At 44.8% G+C, this 9,728-nt stretch overlaps 1 long non-coding RNA gene across 2 annotated transcripts; it reads right to left on the bottom strand.

The window, feature by feature from the left end:
• Positions 1 to 306: 306 nt before the first annotated feature.
• LOC121104557 lies at positions 307 to 7,612 on the bottom strand. Of its 2 annotated transcripts, XR_005836864.1 has the most exons (4): positions 6,915 to 7,612; positions 5,020 to 5,131; positions 3,719 to 3,945; positions 307 to 635 (listed from the first exon to the last, which is right to left on the bottom strand). It is a non-coding gene; the product is annotated as an uncharacterized LOC121104557 (long non-coding RNA). The 2 variants fall into 2 exon arrangements; XR_005836863.1 differs by lacking the exon at positions 6,915 to 7,612 and having other exon boundaries at positions 5,020 to 5,269.
• Between the last annotated feature and the right edge of the window lie 2,116 nt (positions 7,613 to 9,728).

Genomic DNA, 9,728 nt, shown 5'->3' with positions numbered 1-9,728 from the left:
AATGATAGCAGTGGTCTAAGCTAGCACAGTGGTTTACTTCTCAGGGCGCCGTGTTTATACTGGGGCGATACTGGACTATCTGGTAATGCCTGAAGCACAGAGAAGTGCAGCGCAGACCTCTAAATGGCAGCCCTGAGTTTCATTTTTTATTTAAAGTGCATTTTATATCTCTTTCTTCAGCCAGGTCTCCTCGCGATCGGCTGTATTTTTCAGGTATGGTTTTTCTGGGTAAATCCCACCCACCCCACTTTTCGTAAGCATGAAGATTAAGTGGACAAAGACAAATTCAATTAAGCTGCAGGCTTTGGTGACCGGCAGCTATTTTTCTTGAGGAACTGAATGCAATCCTCTCAGGGGTGGGGACGTGTATGCGACGGGCTTCTGAATGGGAAGGAGGCAGCACTGGAGTATAAATCACGCGACACACTGAGCCCTCCTGTATTAATCTTTTATTCAGAAACAGACACTGTTTTAAGGGGAAATTAAAGGCAATCAATAAGCAGGCTTGCCTGGGCAGCTTCTGAGCTTGAGATGCAAATATTATTCCAAATTCTAGATTCCAAAGAGATCCTTCCATTGATATGTTAATAGTCTCCTCGTGTTTCTGTGGCCTCCAATCCTGGCAGGGCATGAAGCTATACTTACAGGAAACAAAAGAAAAGCACGTCGTAGAATAAACATTTGCTAAGTGGACTTTGACTGTAAACCCCAACTCGTCATGTGTTAAGGATGGAATTCTCCCTGAGCCGAGCCGGCTCCTGATGCCCTGAATGTTTAATATGGTTCTGTGCTTAGGGAACTGCCATGACTGATTCTTTCTCTGGTGTCACCTGACATCTCAGCTTCACACTCATGGTGCACAAGACAACAAATGCTTTGGTGTCGTCACCCCCAAAGAAAGGCAACCCTTGGCAACCGGAAATAAGCAAAATTCAGCTGCCAATACATCAAAGGTGATTGCGACCCAATGCTGGTCACCGATTGGTAAATTCACAGAGATGGAAACCAGTTCAGAGAATATTTATTTAGCACCTATTGTATGCAAGATATTGTGCTAGGATATGATGGATAGAGAAACATGCTTGACAAGGAGCTTATGTTTTTCGGGGCAAAGGGACAATAAACAACTTAAAGACGAAGATAAATTGGGTTGTGGTGAGTGCTATGGAGAACAAAAGTAGATAATGAACAAGAAGGGGCTAAAAGAAGGCCTCTCTTAGGAGTGTACAGAAATTCAAGGAGGTCCAGCCACTGATGGGTTGTCTGCTGGACCAGCTTTCCAGGCAGAGGGACAGTAAGTGCAAAGGTCCTGAGGTAGGAAAAGGCCTATGTTTGAGAATCAGGAAGTCTCCTCCTGTAGCTAGACAGTGGTGGATGAGATTACATCACACCGCCACACAGGAGCCAGATCACATAAGGCCTTGTAGCTAATACTACTTTATAAAAAACTAAGTGTAATAATAAAAAATTTGTGTCTTCCTACCACCAGGAGCACACAGCTAATCTCTAACTCTGGACATACCAAAAGAATCTCAAAGGTTGGCCAAACATGTACTTTTTTTTAAAAGACTTTATTTATTTATTTGAGAGACAGCATGAGCCGAGGGCGGGGGTCGTGGGCAGAGGAAGAGGGTGAAGTGACTCCCTGTTGATCAGGGAGCGCATGCGGGGCTTGATCCCAGGACCCTGCGACCATGACCTCAGCCAAAGGCAGATGCTTAACTGACTAAGCCACCCAGGTGCCCCCAAACATGTACTTTTAAAGGATTTGGGTATACTAATACTTACTAATTTACCATGTTCTTAAATTACATATATTAAACTCTAGAATCACATGTCTGGTATCTGTTCACCAAACTCAAGGTTTCTAGCTAATTCGCTTTTTAAGGTCTAAATTCAAATAGAGGCTGACCTAATATGTTGTGTTTCTTATCTTTTACATGAACGGAGTTTGTAATATTAACCAGGAGCCTCTTTCCAAGTGAACTAATCATCGACAATGTGAGGCTAAATCTTTTAGAAAAACAGACTTTCTAGTCAATGTCTATTCTTTTAAAAGTTTTCTACAACGAGGGGCACCTGAGTGGCTCAGTCAGTTAAGCATCCAATTTCAGCTTGGGTCATGATCTCGGGGTCCCGGGGTCAAGCCCCAAGTTGGGCCCCCAGCTCAGCAGGGGGTCTGCTTGGCCCTTTCTCTCTCCCTCTGCCCCTCCCGTCCCCACCTGCTCCTGCTCTCTCTCTCTAATAGATAAATAAAAAATCTTATTAAAAAAAAAAAGCTTTCAGGATGCCTGAGTGGCTCAGTCAGTTAAGTGTCTGCCTTCGGCTAAGGTCATGATCCCTGGGTCCTCAGATCGAGTCCCCCCCCCTCAAGCTCCTTGCTTGGCCGGGAAGACTGCTTCTCCCTCTCCCTCTGCCTGCCACTCCCCCTGCTTGTGCTCTCTCTGTCTCTCTTTCTGAAAAATAAAAAAAATAAAATCTTAAAAAAAAAATAAAGTTTTTGACAATGAAAACACTGATTTGAAAAGCCATATGCATCCCTACAATCATGGTAGTATTATTATAGTCAAGATATGAAGCCACTCAAGTCTCCATCAATAAATGAATGGATATCGAAGATGTGGTGTGTGTATGTGTATAGAGAGAGAGAGAGAGAGAGATAATGGAATATTACTCAGCCTTAAGAAAGAATGAGATCTGGGGCGCCTGGGTGGCACAGCGGTTAAGCGTCTGCCTTCGGCTCAGGGCGTGATCCCGGCGTTATGGGATCGAGCCCCACATCAGGCTCTTCCGCTATGAGCCTGCTTCTTCCTCTCCCACTCCCCCTGCTTGTGTTCCCTCTCTCGCTGGCTGTCTCTATCTCTGTCGAATGAATAAATAAAATCTTTAAAAAAAAAAAAAAAAAAGAAAGAATGAGATCTTGCCATGTGTGCCCACATGGATGGACCTACAGGGTATTATGCTAAGCGAAATAAGTGAGAAAAAGACAAGTGCCATATGATTTCACTTCTATGTGGAATCTAAAAAGGAAAAAAAATGAACAAACAAAACAAAACAGAAACACTCATAGATACAGAGAACAAACTGATGGCTGCCCCAGGGGAAGGGGGTGGGGCCACAGCCAAAGTAAGTGAAGGGGATTAAGCGGTATAATCTTCCAGGTATAAAATAAATAAGACACGGAGGGTACAGCACAAGGAATATAGTCCATAAGATTGTAACAAGCTATATGGTAACAAATGGTAACTGGACATATTGGAGTCATTGTCTCATAATATATGTATTGAATCACTGTAGTATACACCTGAAACTAACACAATATTGTGTGTCAATTATTCTTCAATTAAAGCAAAAGGTTTCTGTAACTCTGTATGTTAACTAACCGGAATTAAAATAAAACCTTTAAAAAAGTTTTCTACATGTGTATTACTGTGGTAGCCAGCCTCTGAGATGGACCCCAGCCTCCCAGTCTTCACGTCCCTGTGAAATCCCCTCCCATCCTCCCAGGACTGCCCTGGGTGACCCACAGAATACATAGCAGGGCCACGATGCCGCTTCGAGATTAGATTATTAAAGACACGGCAGCAAATCACAGAGCACAGGCATCTCCAAACTCTTGCCACATCTTTCAATTGGGGATATTTCTTTGGATTTCCTGAATGGCCTGTTTTCAGCAGGTGACAATAGCAAATAACCACTTTGGCAATGGAGGAAGTACCCAAAGATTCCTGGATTATTCCAAGTCAAGAGGATCCTGGAGATGGAGAGAAATGAGCTTTCTTCTGTTCTGGAGGGAAGATTTTAGAATTCTGAGTAGCATCAACGAAGCGGGATGGCAGGATAGCAGAAGAGTTGAGCGAGCTAGCTGCCCTGCTCTCTGCCTGCTTTTGCGCCTCCTTGCCGTGTGACCCCCCAGGTTGCTCTCTACGCTGCAGGGTCCAGGTCCTGTTAAAACGGGAACAACACAATAGTTATTTCCTATTGTTATTTGATCAGTACTCGACTTTATTTGTGGAAAGCACTTAGCACTGTGCTTGGCACATGCCATGTGCTAGACGTATTTTTGCAAATATGACAAGCCCACAATAAATGAATGTTTTGGGCACGGTGCTGAGTTGGGTACTATGATAATTCCCATTCACAGATGAAGAAACTGAGGCTTGGGGGTGTGAAGCAGCTAGGCTGCTGTCACACAGCCTATTAGGGGTGGCACTGAGATTCAAGTCCATCATTTCTGCTCTAGGAGACTTTGCTCTTTATATCTGTGCTATGGTTGGGTCCAAAGCTACTTGATCTATAAATTCATACATAAGAAACTAGTTTCTAAGGATATTTAATAAAACTTCTATAGTGATAGATAGGAGTGTGTTGTTCTAATTTGTTTTGGTTTTGCTCCGTCCATCTGTGTACAAGTTCTTCCTTTCTTCCTTCCCTCCTTCCTTCCTTCCTGCCTTCCTGCCTTCCTTCCTTTTTCCCTTTTCTTCTCTCTCTCCAACAATAAGTGTATGTAATTTAACGACTTTTTAAACAACAAAGCTAAAATATACCATGTAGTTTGTCCCCCAGGGGACATGTGACAAATCCCAGGGACATTATTGTTTGTCATATTGTGGGGGTGGGGGGGCCACAGGCATCTAGTAGGTAGGGACCAGGGACACTGCTAAACATCGTACAGCACACGGGACAGCCCACGATGAAGGATCATCTATCCCAGACCGTCCCTAGAAACCCTACCATAGGGCAAAGCCCTTTTGTACGGGGCCAGCTCTCTGCAAGGGCTTCTCCTGCTGCGGCACTGTGGACCTTGATGTAACCACTCTCCTCCCGCCCAAGGTCATGCAGAGATGTGCTATGGAACTGCTTGCTAGAGCCACAGACTAAGGGCTGGAAAGGGCGTGATGGCACAAGAAACACTCAGGAATGTTTACTGAGATCTTACACGGGCTCTGCACTAACTTCTTTACATCAGTTACTTTTTTTTTAAGTACGCTCTATGCTCAGCGTGGGGCTTGAACTCACCACCCCGCGATCAAGAGTCACACGCTCTGTGAACTGAGCCAGCCAGGCAGTCGCTCCTTTACATCAGTTTAATCAGTTAGGAGTTGACGTATCAATTATCCTCAGGACAACCCTGCAAAATACGCACCACTTTTATGTCCATTTTGCAGATGAGGAAATTGAGTCTCAGAGAGGTTAAGTAACTTTCCCAAGGTCACCTATCAAGGAACTGGGGATTTGGGGATTCTCACCCAGGCTGCCTGAACTCTTCAATTTCCTCTTAATGTTCTGTGAATATCCCCAAGTATTACCCTCCAAAGAGCAATCAAAATGGGCCCTCAGGACCGCCCATGTTTTCCAATTGTTCTACTCAGACTATGAACCAGTTACATCAATCCCAAGTAATGCCAGTGCATAATTTTGTGTTGCAAAAAATTTGTCATTGGCCAGGCTATTTATTTTTCACTAATGCAAACCTATCATCTACCTGCCAAAGCCATAAGTCCCTAAAGAGTCCCCACGAGGGAGGCATTCACGGATGACAGTAAAATCTTGATTCACTGGAAACCGCCTGCATGAAGCCCACCTTCTTTTCTTCCTATTTTTGGCCCCTGTGCCCCATTTTTAGAAATCATGTAAATCATAGGAAAATAACCTAATATTCAGAATTTGTTTTTAAACCACAACCAAGGAAACACGGCTTCGGGGAAGTCTTGAGGTTAGTGCAAGTGTGGCTCAAATTGTCACTCGCTCACTGGAGCTAAACTTAGGTCACCGGGTCTAGAGCCGTAGCCCAGGTCAGACCACCCAGCACTCCAGAGAGACTCAGTGATACTCAGATACTTAGAAAGGAAAGATTCAAAAATGCTGAAAAGGTTTTCAGCCGCAGGGGATGACATGAAACAGGTTTTCTTGTTCTCCTTGAGCTTCGTGACAAACGCCAGCCACCAGAAGCCGTCACAAAACGTGAGCAAGATGACTCATCGAGCAATTTTCTTCCTTGAATAGTATTTGAATCAGAGGCCCTTGCCAACCTGTGCGCCCCGACGTCCCCCACCCAATTTGGCTGGCTCCGACCACACCCCCCCGGTCACGTGGGCCTCGTCTCTGCCCCTGAAATGTGCTCCACACCTTCCTTCCTGCCTCGGGCGTGTGCACCTGCCGCTCTGTCTCTGCCCCTACAGGGCGCTCGTCAGACCGCTGACCCCTTCTTATCCTTTAGGTCTGCGCCGGCCTTCTACGCACCCACCAGTCACATTCCCCAGCGTCACGCAGCTAACCTTCCTGGTGGCACGTGGCAGGTCCTGTCTTCATCTTGCCACTTGCTCATGGGCCGTCTTACAGATGTTAGGGAATGCACTCTAAAATCCATACGGCTGACCTTCAAATCCCACTGGCCACTTACCTGCCTCTAAGACTTTCAAAAGATACTTACCCTTTTGATTTTTTTTAGTTTCTCCATTTGTAAAATAGGGAAGTTATATGAAGAGTGTAGGTGACCGTCTGCCATGTAATAAGTATTACATTGAGGTTGTCATATATTAATAAATACAATTATTTTGTTAATTGTAATTATAATAAATATAACAGTATTCTATTCAATTCTGTATTGATTTATAGATTTTTTATTTTTTTATTTTATATATATATATATATTTTTTTTTTTTTTTCTTATGAAGAGCCCTATTAGCTTTCTTACTAGAAAAGAAGCATCATGAGAGCAGGGACTCCGGGCACAGTACCTGGCATGCAGTAGGCACCTTGTAACTACTTGCTGAATGAATGAATCAAAATGCTGTGTTTTCTTTCGCCAAGCATAGCAGTGATACTCCCAGCAAGGGATGGGATAATCCAAACAGAAAGGTTTTATAGAATCTCAGTGGAAAGTCCCGGAAGGTCATGATTTAGGGGGTTACCTGGAGAGGTGGGAGAAAGCTGAGCGCTTCTGTCAGGAGAGGGCTCCCACCCTGGAGAAGCTGACCACAGCCGACGCACTCACGGAACATTCCACGGGAGGCTGGCTTCATTGCCCGCTCTCTGGAGAATCGGAAAGTAGTAACCTGCATCCTTTCGTTTCTGAACCTGGGTTTATTTGGGTTGGAAGGGAACTTTGAAAACAAACTTAAAATGTGAAGCGTCAGACTTCAAGGGGAAGCTAAAAATAGCTAAGTGGGATAATCCTTTCCCCCTATTGCTGTTAGCAGTATTTATACGGTCAACCTTGGGAGGGAGGGGAAATAATGCCTTTCTTCAGAGGAATGCAGGAGGATTTGCGGTGGCAGATGGCCCGTGACCTCACGCTCGGGCACGCACCATCTTTAATAACAGCTGTTTATGCAGAATGTTCTCATTTTCTTACCACTGACCTGGGCAGACAGCAGTTTGGAGACATTTGTTTAGTTTTACATTTTTCACAATTCTCCCACATTTTGCCTGATGAACTATTTCAAGTCTCATTTCCAGTCACTTTGGGAAAAGCAAAGGCACCGGCTCTTGGGTGCAGGGCAACTACCTTTAGCCCAATCACGCTCCCCTGCGTGGGTGCCGGCCCCTCACGACACCCTCGATGCTCCAGGTTCATTAGCCGCTCGTCTCTCACAACAAGTGGATGAGATAGGGTTGGTTTTGGTTTTGGTTTTTTTTTTTTGAGATTTTATTTTTAAGTAATCACTATGCCCAATGTGGGGCTCGAACTCACAACCTGGAGATCACAAGACGCCTGCTTCTCTGACTGAGGCAGCCAGGCGCCCCGAGATAGATTTTGGGGAAAAAAATTCTTTTTTTTTTTTTAAGATTTTATTTATTTATTTGACAGAGAGAGACAGCCAGTGAGAGAAGGAACACAAGCAGGGGGAGTGGGAGAGGAAGAAGCATGCTTCCCGCTGAGTGGGGAGCCCGATGCAGGGCTCGATCCCAGGACCCGGGGTCAGGCCCTGAGCCGAAGGCAGACGCTTAACGACTGAGCCACCCAGGCGCTCCGAGATAGATTTTGGAAAAAAAAATTATTGATTGGTGTAGAAGTGGAGGCTCAGCAGAAGCCTTGAGCAGGCCCACGCAGCTAGCAAGTGGCAGAGCCAGGGTTCAGAGTCAGGTGTGTTTGAGCCAACTCTGCACTCGATCCCCACAATACGTATATTCATTATACACAGAGAGAGAGAGAAAGAGCACGTGTGCAACCACTGGGTACCAGACGCTGTGAGGAACAAGCACAAAAGAGAGCTCTTGCTCTCCCAAACTACATGCTACAGAATGAGACGGTCAAGAAGTAAAGAGGGGCGCCTGGCTGGCTCAGTCGGTGGACCATGCGACTCTTGATCTCGGGGGTGTGGGTTCAAGCCCCACATTGGGTGCAGAGAGTCTTAAAAAAAAAAAAGCAATAAAAATGTAAAAATAAAGAAGTAAAGGGGTGCCTGAGTGGGTTAAGCATCTGCCTTCGGCTCAGGTCATGATCCCGGGGTCCTGGGATCCAGTCCTGCATTGGGCTCCCTACTCAACGGGAGCCTGCTTCTCCCTCTTCCTCTGCCTCTCTCCCCCACCTGCACTTGCTGGCTCTCTCTCAAATATATAAAAATCAGAAAGAAAGAAAGAAAGAAAGAAAGAAAGAAAGAAAGAAAGAAAGAAAGAAAGAAAGAAAGAAAGAAAGAAAGAAAGAAAGAAAGAAAGAAAGAAAGAAAGAAAGAAAGAAGGAGGAGGGGGTGGGGTGGGGAGGAGGAGTCAGCTGTATTTTGGATAGGGGCGTCAGGGAAGTCTCATCAGTAGATGAAGCGATATTTGAGTAGAGACAGAATCCAGTGGTGGGTGCACCTAAATGGCTATTTGGGAGGAAAGCATTGCTGGCAGAGGCAGGAGCACAAGGGTGTCTGCGGCGACAGGGCTCCTGGGCTGGGAGCAGAACACCAGCGAATTAGGAGGGAGCAGGAGAAGATGACAGAGACAGGTATTTCTATGTTTAAAGGTATACTCACACACAAAAATATTGACCCCTTGTACTGATCTCATCATATAAAAGTATCGGTTAGAATCCCGTTGGGTGCAAGTAGCAGAAAATCCAACTCAAAATAGCTAAATAATAAGGCGTGTTATCATCTCACATGTAAATAAAAAAGTCTGAAGGAAAAGTCACCTCAGCTAGTTCAACAGCTCAGTGACCTCCTGAATGACATGGGTTTTTACCAACTTTCCATTATGCAAACCCCAGCATATCGGCCTTGTCCTACCACGCTAGCTCCCTTCATGTTTGCAGTATCACTGCATGGCTCCAGCCATCACATGTTCCCACAACCACATCCAGCGGCAGAAAAAGAGCTCTTCAGTTTCTTGAGTCTCTCTTTAGGAAGAAAGAACCTTTTCCCTAAACTCCTTGGTACCCTTTCCCTCAAATCTCATTGCCCATAATGATGTCCCATATCAAGACATAAATTAATCATTGGTGAGAGGAAATGGATCATTCTAAAGAGTTTAAGCTGATTAGAGCACTTTCTGGAGCTGATATAAATATTCTCTGAAGCATATGGCCACCCTGAAGAGCAGAGATACCTATTAGGGAGAAGGGAGTAGTCAGGTGGTAATTGACAGACACTGCTAGTTGTTTGACAAATATCCTTTCCCTTCTTTCTTATAAATAGAATCTTAAAATTATTCAAGATGCCATTAAGCCCACCTAAAAACAAAACAAAACTCGATATCCCTAATTCCCTTGAAGATTTTTTTTCCTTGATAAAAAAAAGCAT

Source organism: Ursus maritimus, unplaced genomic scaffold (genome assembly GCF_017311325.1).
Source record: "Ursus maritimus isolate PB19 unplaced genomic scaffold, ASM1731132v1 scaffold_22, whole genome shotgun sequence".
NCBI classification, from domain to species: domain Eukaryota; kingdom Metazoa; phylum Chordata; class Mammalia; order Carnivora; family Ursidae; genus Ursus; species Ursus maritimus.
Note: the sequence above shows the minus strand (reverse complement) of the source record. Positions and strands in the feature narration are given on the sequence as shown.